Genomic DNA, 12,374 nt, shown 5'->3' with positions numbered 1-12,374 from the left:
TCCATCAAAACACCAAAAGGCTTTTGCAGGGCATGTGCTACATCAAATTCTGGGAGATACAGCTGAATGAAAATATACTGGGAAGAGGAGAGGAAGAAAATTGAAGTGATCTGGAAACTGTAGGGAATTTTGAATATCATAATTTCTTCATGGGCAGGTTTCCATACTTAATCTACAGCAGCTTTCCCCTCTGTTAACAGCCAAACACACATGGGGAAGGCAGATACCTGTGTGGAAAGGAACTGGGATAACCACATGTATTTTGAAACACCTTAGAGCTCCAGCATCTGCAATGGCAGGGAATTTGCTCATTGCCATAGATGTGGAATCCAGCTCAGCTATGTGTGACCAGCTGTCATGACTCGACACAACCCATATTGGAGGCACATGTGCACATGGGAGCCATGCTGCCTCTCCTACCTGACAACAAGCAGTCCTCCCAAACTGTGAGCACATTATCTGCAAGCTTCCCTGTATATGTTCTGTCAAGGAAAGCTTTTCAAGGGTGGGGATTGCAATGCAGCTCCTTGGGCAGGAAGGGAGGCAGCGCAGAGCTGGAGGCACGAGTCGCTTCATCCAGACAGGTTTAATCCAGGAGAGATGTTCCCAGCCTTGGAGCAGAGTGTGCATCTCAGGCGAGATCAGGAGCAACGTTATCTCATGTGCCTTGCTGCCAAAGCTTCCCTTCCCTTTCTGCTCTGAGAAGTCTCTGCTTACCCTCTGCCTTGGGTACTGTGAGTATTTAGACACTACAGTTGCTGAGTTTCCTCTAAGCTGATTGAGGCTTTGCCAAATTGGGTTTTGTTCCCTTTTGGCTACTTTTCTGTTAGCTTTACAGCAAAGGTGTCACATCTTTTCTTCAGCTGGGCGTGTTACATTTGATTGTATTAAGGTGTATCTGATGGCACTAACTAAGATTCAAAGTCATGCAACATGTTCCGGCACAGACAGCATTAGGAACTTGCACACAGTGTTGTTCAGATCTTGTATTGAATATCCTCTGGCATCAGATCTGAAATGAATTGTATATGGCAACCAAAGAAACACTCTATAACAAAAAATAAAGAGAGGAAGAGCTTTGCTGTACCGTGGCAAGCATCCCAGGGAGCCCCAGACAGGCAGCCCCATTGCTGCAAGCCCTGTGCTGTTCCACAGCCCCCTCTCTCCCCCCACGTCTTCCTTTCCCCTCTCCTGCCTGGACTCCCTTTCTGCCATGAAGAGCTTTCCAGCCATCCTGGCACTGGAGCTTCTCTCCAAAATTTTTCCTAATATCAGTGGTCATTCACCATTCATCACAACAGTGTCCATCACCTTCCCCTGCTTTCGATGGTGGCATCCCTGGGCATGTTCAAGGCTCCCTGGCTGTCATTCAGAAAGGCTGTGGGCAGGTCTCTGATGTTAAGTTATGCCACTGTTAGGAATTGCTCAGTGGAGGTCTAGAGGCACAGCAGGCAATGGTTTCCATCCCTTTGGAGCCGTGAGCAACAAAGGGCACTACGAGAGCCAGGGGAAGTAATTACTAAGCAGGAATCCTTTGGGAAGACAGATGGATCAGATTGGGTCGAGGTCTGGAAGCAGCCTGAGGACACAAAAAGCCACCTTCCCCTTTTACAAAAGACCCAGCACTGTGGTATCTTCTTAAGAGGGATTGCTCACTCACCCCAAGCTCCACAGGGATCCTCAGCTGGTCTCCATGGCCCAGGGTGGTTATAGCAACTTACACCAGCTACACGTCTGTCTTGAGACTTACATCTGTGGTTCCCCAGGGAAGTGGAGTGTTCCAATGAGTAGTTCTGCTTACACAACTGACTCCCTATAGTTTCCCTGTCCATGCCCTAAAACCCATGTCTTTCACCAATTTCCTTTTTCCACCTACCAGTCCCATCTATAGAGACCATTATGTCACTGTGCCTGGAGCCAGACAGCTCTGCTACACCAGCTAATACTGGAAAACTTTAAACCCTCATCCTGTCTCCTCACAGCAATGAAAACAGGACACGGAGCATACGGGACTGGACTGAACTTCACAGCTCTTCCATATCTTGTCTGATCTTGTCCCACTCCACACCAGACTGGTCAGAGCTGAGGGGAAGGATATCCTTATGAACCTTTCTTCTGCTCTGTGGTGGGCCTCTTACATCACTTTGAGCATGTCAGGGACAGCCATTTAGGCACTTAAGTTCCACCAGAAATTGATTTTAAGGGAAATTAGGGGCTTGAATACAATTGAGGCACTAAGATATTTCCAAAGATGTTAATATCAGATGGCAAGGAAGAAGAAGGCTTGTGAAAGTCTTCAATACCTTGGCTAGAAGTCCATATCAACCTGTGAAGGTATTTTTCAATGGTGTGGCCTGCACACAAGCACACGTGAGTGGAATTTACCTGCCCCACCTTCAGGCATCCTAAGCTTGAGGCTTTGTTGTGGACCAATTTCTTTGGCCTCCTCTTGGGTGAGCCCAAATAAAACATGAGGTCTCACTGGCATGGATGGGATGTCTCTGTCTCCCTCTTACTCAAAGGGGCTAAGTTTAGACATAGACAATAAATTTGGTGAATCCAAATGTTTCTGTGTGTCCATAGTGGGTGAAATCATATCCTCCCCCATTAAAACTTTTCCAGCTTTGGAAGGAGACCAGGATTTTACTTCATTGAGCTTCTGTGTAACTGTATGTACATTTTACATAATGCCATTAGTCCCCAGACTCCCCTGAACTCACTCCAGACCTTCCCAATGGGAGTCTCTGGTGTGGAAGGTGACGTGTAACTGTAGAACATCATTGTTGGCCTGTCTGTAATGATACAACGGCGTGTTACAGTTTTGTGCTAAAGTTTCTGAACATGATTTTAGACAGCGTGTTAAAGAAGCTGGGTCATTGCTTTGATAGCTCTGACTGTGAATTGCTCGGGTCTGCTCAAGCATGCAACCCCTTCGTGAGCCACTCTGTTTTTGACAGTGCCACAAACCACTGGTTTCACATCACAGCTTCTCCAGCTAGACCTCTTGCTGGCTTGTGTGCCCCACACAGCCACGTTTCCCATGAAGGAGACCCAGGTGCCTGATGCTTGCTGAGATCTTGTGGGCTTGTGTCCCTCTGATTCTCCTAGGAGGGACCCAGCTTTCCTTCTCGATGTGGGGGATCAGTTCATAATCACCCTCAGATGGCTGCTGATCTCCTCTCCAAACCAGTAAACCATGCAACCTCAGGACCAGCTCAAGCCAGCTGAGTATTTGAGTATTCACAGGCATTCAGCTCTGGCTAAGCCACGATCATTTCTCCCTCCACCAGCACAGAGGGCTGCAAAGAGGCCAAAAGGAGAGATGTGTGCACAGCCTGAGCTTTCTGGCAGCCACTTTTAGTACAAATTAACTCAGTGTTTATCCCCTTGCTGTGTCTGAGCTGTTTGGACCTCCATGCTCTCCAAAGATGCTTGTTCTGGCTGTTTGGAGATGCTCTCTGCAGTGAGGGTCAGCAATCATGTGGTCCTGCTAAGGGAGGAATTCTAGCCATGGGTCAGGCTGTGCCAGCACCTTGACCAAGCCTGTCTGGGCATCGCTGAGGGCAGTGCTGTGTCTCAGGGAGCTGGATAAACCAGAAAGCTTGGAGAACCCCAAGAGCAGGTAAAAGAAAGCCCTGTTAAATCATTGCTTTTCAAAGAACCTACCCTGGAGCTAGCTAACTGATCCTGTTAGATCTTTCCTAAGTCAGATAAGAAAAATAATCTGGCAGTAGTCATCAAAGGCAGAACGATACATAAAAAGTCCATTGTGTGGAGATCCTGGAATCAAAGGTAGAGGGTTTGAAGACAAGACTGGTGGGACTCATGAGCAGCAGCCCCATGGAAATTTCCACTCCTTTCCTGGTTGTAAGAAGCATGTTTGCCCCAGTGCCTTTGACTAAGAGCTGCTCTTCCCATTGATAACAAATGCCTCCTGCCTTCCCTGTCTTACAGAGTGACTCATTTCCAGAGAGCTGGATGTGAGGAAAGGAAAGGAATGGCAGGTAAGGGAATAATCAACACTTTAGTACTACTTCAGCTTAATGGGAAACAAGTAAAGGCTGCATAAAGGCAAAACCAAGGGTCTTGGCTTATCCCGATATACCTTCCCCAAGCTCCTGCTCTTGGCCCTGTTGGAGACAGATGACTGCTTTGGGCAGAGGGGTGATCTGATCCAGACTAGCTGCTCTGATCTTCTTTCTTTTCCTGATGATAAGAAAAATACCCAACAACTAGATGTTACTTTAAAACACCATCTGGCCCTCACAGTACCCTTTGAGGTGGATAAAAGAGGTAAGTATCACTATCTTGATTTATAGCATGGGAAAATGGGACTAAAATATTTTCTGAGGTGCCTTGTCCCTTGCACAGATTGAAGCAGTGTGGCTCTCACTTGTGGGCATGTGTCTAAGCAACATCTAAGTCATAACTGGCCAAGGAAGATTGGGGTCCTCTCGTTGAAGGCCTACGGAGGAGAGATGAAATAAAAAACAGGACAGAGCAGCAGAAATGGGAGCTGTGCAAACACAAGGTGTTACCATAGGATCCACGTTGTGTCTTGCCAAAATGCCCATAAGCCAGAGATCTTTGTCTTATGTTGCCATATGTCACACACTACACACAAATCAGTTTGGTTTTGGCTGCCTGCTTTTACTCCTGTTATAATCTCTTGTGTATCTTTCCATGTATAATTAAGAGTCAAGCCCTTGGAGGAGAGGGAGTCATTAAATGACCTGCTGGCATCTTCTTTGAACAGTAACTGCATCTGCCACTGAAAATGTTGGAAAAAGCAGTGGAAGAAAGAAGAAATACAAATGAAGTGGAGAAGCTACATGTTCAGGTTAAAATCCAAAGACAAGCAAGCTCATTTTGTCTCCATTCTCTACCTGTTTGGTACTCAACTCCAACAAAAAAAACAACCGTAGCATGAAAAAAACCCAGTCAGTGAGGAAGACAGTGGGGACACCCAGAAGGAAGAGGTTACAGAAAATTATTCATCCCCTCCTTCCCTCTGAGATGGTGGCCTTATCTTGACTGCCAAACAATCTTCAGATGACCACGGGTCTCCACTCCTGCTTTGCAGTTGTGCCAGGATGTCAGGGTTGTCCAGATGGAGGGCAGAGTTTCTGGGCATGACCTATGTAGGGCCACTGGTCTTTCTGGGCCGGGCTGTGAGGGGTCCTAGGTGTTCCTCAAGGGTGTGGAATGCACACAGAGATGAATGCAGGATATATATGTCAAACCCATAAAAAGATAAGCTATTTGTGGCCCCTATAGAGTTCAGCTGAAGATGTAACCACATCAGAGTTCCTGTATCTTTGCTGTTACAGGGTTTGAGTCCTCACCTCAGTTCCATGCTGAAAGGGAAGAAGCCTGAGGAAAGGCAGCACACAGTACTCATGTCCAGATGTTGATGGGGGCAAATGTGATGGGCAGTGTCTGAGGAGCTTTGCTGCTTCTGCCCAGATTGGCTGACATGTCAGTGGTTTGCCAAGGAAAAGAAAGAAGAATAGCCAAATCATTTGTGGATAGATAGTCAGGACTCATCTTGCCTAATTGCAGGTATCAGTATTGTAGATGGCTCCTTCTGTGCTGTCCACCCCACCTTTATACCTCTATAGTCAACAAAGCAAAGCAAGGCATGTTCCACCAGTCAGATGCAGATGTTGAATTAAAGAGCAATGAAGCCAGGCTCTGAGAAATCCAGTCTCTCTCCCTTGATGAAAAGAGGAGCCTGGGGGCTGCCTCAGATGGAGGAGCAGGCTGGGCAGACACCTACCTGTGAGCAGATCAGCCTCACCTCCTTGGCCCCTAAGCGTGCTGCACCTCAGCAGGTACTCCAGCAGCACAAATATTCTTCAGGGAGGGGGAAGGAAGAGTCTTGAGGAGCAGCAGAGGACTGCTCAAGAAGTCTAGCTTGCAGTGTTGCAACCGTGTCCAAACCAGCCCACGCAGCACCAGCACAGCCTCCCAGTGCCTGGAGCTGGCCAGGTCCAACCTGCAGGAGAGACTGGAGGCAAAGAAGCTGCCGAGGCTCCGAGGGACCAACAGGGCCGTGGGCATCAGCATCTGCTGCCAGCCAGAGGAGGGATTTGCTTTGAAATGGCAGATCCTGAGAACAGAAACTTTTCTTCAGACAGGATTCATTTTCATATTTTTCCACAATCATTTCTAAGTCACTTTTGAAGTTGGTTTCGTCCTATCTCATAATTGTCTCCCCCAAAAACTGTCATGAGTAATAATCAGTTTAAAAAGCTTTTTTTAAAAAACAAAACAAAGCATTTTTTTGCTTGAATTGATAATTAGAGCACTAAAAGACTAATATTTTTTTAAAATATATTGAAAATACATCCACATGTTGACACTTTCAATTTATGAAAATTTTGTGGGGTGTTAGTTCCAGAAAAATGATGGCATTTGGCTTTTAAGTCCAGTTTTAGAATTAAATAGTTGAAATGAGACAATTACTTCAAGGGAGAAATTCTGTTTTTCTGGAGAGGTGTATTCATGACTGAATGTTGTGCAGAAAGCCATAGTGTGATTTGTGTAATGACCCTCACAGATACTATTGTATTTATACAATACTATAAATATATATACACATATATATATACAATTTATATATAATTATAACCAAATAGTGACTATTCTCCATAACTTACAACATGGCTTTCAGTACGACTTCAAAGCATTTGTTCAACTAAGGTGTTCTCACTCTCCATTCCTTTTAAATATTAGAAGTTATTTTAAACTCCTGAGGGAAGAGATTTAAATTATCCACAGAAAAAAAGAATGACTTCTGAAAAAAAACCAATTCTTCTGACAACTGCTGTTCATGTTAATCAAGAATAGTTTCTTGGTTGAGTTTATGGTTACCAAACCCACTTTTCTTTGCTCCATGTGACTTTGGAGGATTGTGTGTTTGGAGTTTTTGTTTGTGTTCCCAAATAAGGTTAAGGTATGTTTTAGAGTCTTTGATAATGGAAAATGGCCTACTCACCTGGAGTTACTGACACCTCTTTGCAACGTGCCTTACTTCCTTGCTCATTTCCAATTGACATGGCCTAGAGCTTAGATTACAACTCACCCAAAGACCCCAACCTAGTCAAAGCATTTAGCCAATGATTTTTATAGCATTTCTTCTTTAAAAACTCTAAAGCCCAGCCTGGAGATACTAAAATATCAGAGTTTTAGAGGTTTATTTGTGATGTGTGATTACTTTTGCTTCATATTCAGAGAAGAGCTATATCAACATTATTTGAAATGAGTACACATGGGAAAATCATTCAGGGAGTGTCTTAAGACTTACAAGAGGAACATTTTTTTTTGCCAGGGATCTTTTTGCTTTTCTAACACCATGGAAAGCTTCAACCCTGGAAAGAACCAAGTGGAGATTTTCCTTAATCTGGTTTTATATTATGTGATGCTTAGCACAGCATTTCTAGATCTCCCCTCGGGAGCATTAATTAGAACAAATGCAATTAGTCTATAGCATCCTTATTCAGGAATAATTCTTATATTAATCAGTAGAAGTTTTGCTGAATTAAAGGATTGTCCCAGATCTTCCCAGGAGCCAGAAAGGATTTAGAGGACAAAGCCAGCAAAATCTGTTGAGCCACAGGAACCATGACCAGAAACTTGAAGTTTTAGCATCATCTTTATCCTGTGGTGGATCTTGATGTTGTTCGATGATCCAACATCATTGCACAACACCAATGCAATGGTTGTCTTCCGCTGACTTCACGGGAGTTTGTCAGAGGGCTTGTCTGCTCATGGAGAGCTCAACTGTATTAGCTAACAGAGTGAACTAATCCCACTCAGGTGGGATTATGACCTTCTAGGATCTCCAAAGACAAGGATCTTTGGGCAGATATTTGGGTTCTGTGTGCACAGCTGGAGTGTTCAGCTCTCCCTCAGCACAGTTCCTGGGGTTCTGCAGGAAAATGCTGGGTGAATACTCCTGCTTTGCCTTTTGAGCTTGCACTGTGACCTGAGCAGGGCTCACTGCACGCTGGCAAGAGAGGTCACACGTGCTGTAACTCCATTCCCCTTAACGTTACCACCAAATCAGAGAAGGAAGAACAGATACTGACAGTAAGAAGGTATGATGACACATTGTTCTGTCCCATATTTCCTTGCAGATCAGCAGATGCCAGGTTGCCTTCAGCCTCACAGATCTGGTGAGGATTCATGAGGACACAGCTCTGCGTTTCACAGCATCACCTGGGTTGGAAGGAACTCAACTCCTCCAGCAGGCTCAGTGCTGAAATCAGACCAGCTTATCCAACTGTAGTACAACCAACAGGGTTGCAAGAAAATGGGATAAGTACCCTGCAGTTAGGATCCAGTTCAGCTTTCTCTGAGAGCACCTCTCTCCTTCTTCCTGCCTTCCAAGCAGCTATATTTTTTCATTAAGGAGGTGGCCTGGCTCTAGCAGCACGCTCCATAGGAGAGTCACTTACCCTGAGGGTGCTGGGATCACCCTGAACAGAACTTCTTTTGGGACTGGGGTCTGAGCTTGTACTGCTTCCCTCTTCTGCCATCACAGATAGCTCCTCTGCAGCGTCCCTTGGAGATCAGCAGAGAGCTGGAGGAGATGCATCACTCGGGCTTTCTAACCCCATGCATGAAAACAAGTTAGATGGAAAAGACTGGGTTTGCCCCTGGGGTGATGTTTTTTGGGATCTGCTGGGGGAACGAGAAAAGCAACTTTGTGTGTAAACCTCCAAGTGGAGGACCCCATTCCCCAAAAGGGTTAATGCAACCTCTCCTTTCCCCCAATAGCTTCGTGGCCCTAACAGCTTTCATTGTGAAGCGGGTGCAGGTGTGGGCTATGCTTTGTTGATCACAATCCCTTTTGCAGAGGAAGCTTTGAATATGTTTGACATAATCAGCTCACAGCCTTTGCCCGCACTCTTTCATAAACAGGCCATTTTCACATCCTTTTCATGGGATCCGACAGGCGGAAAAATAATTAATGTTACCTCAGCCTAACAGTGACCCAGCTTTGATTCAAAAGGACGGCATGTTGCATAAACTAACCATTTAATTGAGTGATAGAAAAAGCCCACATGTATCAATTCTGCCTCCACGTATTATGATTACTGAGGCTTTGCAAGGATTGTGCTCCCTTGGTCATAAAGCAGAGCTTAAATTCAAGACCATGAAGTGGTTTCAGAAGGACTGATCGAGCATGAGCTGGGGATTATCCGTGTTTACGGTGGCAGGGCATGGGAGCAGTGGAATATGTGGGTACCAACCATCACGGCCCATGTTCAGGCTGTGTCCAGATTATGTCACAAGTCCTTCTGTGAATGGACAGTGGCCAGACATGACCCAGCCTTAGGACATTTTGGATGCTGATGGCACTACACTGCCACCTTGCCATGACCTCAGACTCAAAGCCAACTTGCATATACAACAGTTAGGACTACACTTAATATGAACAGGACAGAGTCAACCTTGAGGTAGCCCTCCAAAAAGAAACATCCAAGATGAATCTCAGTTAAATTCAGATAGGATCTTGAAGTAGCAGTGGCTCTTCTAATGAACCATCTCTTCTTGTGGTTGCAAGAAGCCAGCCATTCTAGCAGAAAGTGAACAGAATCATGAGAGTCTATTAGCAGTCACCATGAGTGACCATGAGTGCAGTGTGGAGCTGTCATGGACTGGTGGAGCAGTGTTCCCCCAGGAGCAGTTCAACACAAGCTCATCACTGGCTCACTCAAGAACCGTGCTGGTAGAGTCACTCAGCTTCTCCTGGACAAGGAGGCTCTGCACACCACTGAGAATCCCTTCCTCAATGTGTCACACTACAGGAGCAAACAAAACATCTTCAAGTGGCTCTGGCTCCTTCTCACAGACCAACCATAGCCATAGAGAGTATGTTGTTGTGCTGTTAAATGGAAGAGCTTCCATAACAGTAGCTATGTGAGTGGGTAAGAGCAGGTAGGCTGGTATCTCACCAACTCCCATAATGCAGAGGCAGAGGAGTGTCATCACAAATTCAGCTGGAAGACATCTGAACACAGAGGAAGGAAAAGTCCCCACAGGTGCAGGTGGGTTGTCAGACCCTCCTCCATTAAATGCCACTCTTGCCCAGACCTTAGAGGATTTTTAAAGGGTATTTCCTATTTCTATGCTCACAAGATTACCCCAAATTAGAGCAGGATGGGTACAAGGAGGAAGAGAGCTTAAATCCTCCTTCTCATAAAAGAGCAGATGATAAAGTTGAGCGGGGCCTTGGTCTGATCGCAGCAAGACGATGCCTATGTTCTTAACTCATCCTACCTGTGGGGATCTTAGGACTCTCACAGTCCTTCCTCGGGCTATTTGCCATCTGTACAACCTTGTGGGTTGGCAACCACCTATGCCAGGCCCAGGTTGAAATTTCTGGGACTTGCAAGCACAACATAATTGGCCAAGCTCTACGGAGCTCCTGTCCTCCTTCTCATAAAAGAGCAGATGATAAAGTTGAGCGGGGCCTTGGTCTGATCGCAGCAAGACGATGCCTATGTTCTTAACTCATCCTACCTGTGGGGATCTTAGGACTCTCACAGTCCTTCCTCAGGCTATTTGCCATCTGTACAGCCTTGCTGGGTTGGCAACCACCTATGCCAGGTCCCAGGTTGAAATTTCTGGCACTTGCAAGCACAACATCATTGGCCAAGCTCAGTTGAGCTCCTGCTGGCACCATTAGTGCTTTGAAGGTGTGCTGAGAAGTTTGCCTTTCCTAGATCCACTGCAAGGAGGGTATTCACCCTGCAGCATGGTTGGATGTGATGGTTTAATGGTTGCACACGATGATCTTAAAGGTCTTTTCCAGCCTAAATGATTCTACAATTCTTTGCAGTTAGTATGAAGCCTTGGGGTTGTCTGGAGAACCTCCAGGACAGGTCCAGGTGAGTGGCAAGGCACACATCTCTTACTGCAGCTGATCAAATATCAGGCTGCGTGCTTTCAGGGCAAATGAGGGCTCCATACCATATTTCAGAAGGAAGGTACCTTCCCCTTTGACACCCAGTCGTGGGCAGGCAGAGGGAACGTCATCCCATCTGAGCGAGCAGGAGGAAAAAGCCTTTGAAGAACACCACTTCACAACCAGCTGTTGAACACACCACCTTACACAGCCCCCAGCCAGTAATTCTGATGCAAGCACTTCTTGCTTACACCAGAATTTCCCCCTGTAACGTAGGAGGGGAAAAGATTGTTCTTTCCCACCTCCTGAAAAGCCCTGATATAGAGCAGGCCAGAGAAGCACTTAGTGAGACAAAAGGATCAATACTCGTGAAGCACATCGCTGGGGCTTGAGAAGAGATGTAATCTGCTGGTATAAAGACTCCTGTGCTCAGTGTGGGTGCAGCAGAAGTGGGTGAAACAAGGTCAGTGCATCTTCACAGCCACAGACCCTCAGACAGCTGCTGCAGGGAAAACACAGGCTGTATGTCAGTGGGGTGACATCAAGTGCCATCATGGTTAGATCAGCTAGGAGCAGGTACAGAAACCACTCTTCCTCAGAACCCTTAGTGTTCTCCCAGTGGGTCATTTTGTGTCTCTAGCAAACACTGTATTTGAAATTAGCGTAAGTACTAGAGATGGAGGAGCTGGGGAGCAACCCTTGTACTTCAGCTGATTGCATTTTGTTTCATATCTACTAACACAATCCTCTGTATTTCCTACCTGCCCTTTGACTCTTCATTCCTCTAGGTATTGGTCATGGTTCTGGCTTGTCTGCCAGGCTCTTTATCTCTCACTCACTCTCTTAGCTTTTTTGTTGGTCTTCTCTGACTTTTTTCCAGCTGTCCATACCTTTTCCATGTCCAAATATCCCAGTACAACCTGCTAGGGAAGGAGGGCCTAAAGAAGAAGCACTAATCTCTGAGTGTTCACCAATGGTATCCCAAGCTTTGTTGCTTAATGCTCACAGTGTGGCCGCCTCTGAGATGCTCAAGGGGTCATTGGTCAGAAGGCCTGTGGGTGACCTGACTGCAGGAGGACTGTGTTTTCCCTGGAGATACTTGCAATGGTGCAGCTTGCCTGGATGGGCTGAGGTGCCCCTGCAAGCTTCTGAAGCTGGGAACTGAGGGTGTTAAGATGACTTGGTGTTTCCCAGGGCACTGAGGTGGGCAGCAGAAAACATGTCTGAAGTTCTGCTTCCACATAGTGATGTTCAAAACATTTTGGCAGAAAACTATTCAGGGTTTGTGACACAAAAGCCCTAGAGTGACACAAAGGAAGGGCTTGTTTAAATCCCAGTAAGTGCACCAGAGACAATCCTGCAGCCTACCTGCCAGCCCAGGGAGTACATGCTCCTCACACCCGATTCATCTCAGTTAGGCCCCAGTGCACACACCTTCCCCAAGTCCCTCTCTGTT

This window comes from Merops nubicus, unplaced genomic scaffold (assembly GCF_000691845.1).
Source record: "Merops nubicus isolate BGI_N331 unplaced genomic scaffold, ASM69184v1 scaffold10977, whole genome shotgun sequence".
NCBI lineage: Eukaryota > Metazoa > Chordata > Aves > Coraciiformes > Meropidae > Merops > Merops nubicus.
This window is presented reverse-complemented; position numbering follows the sequence as displayed.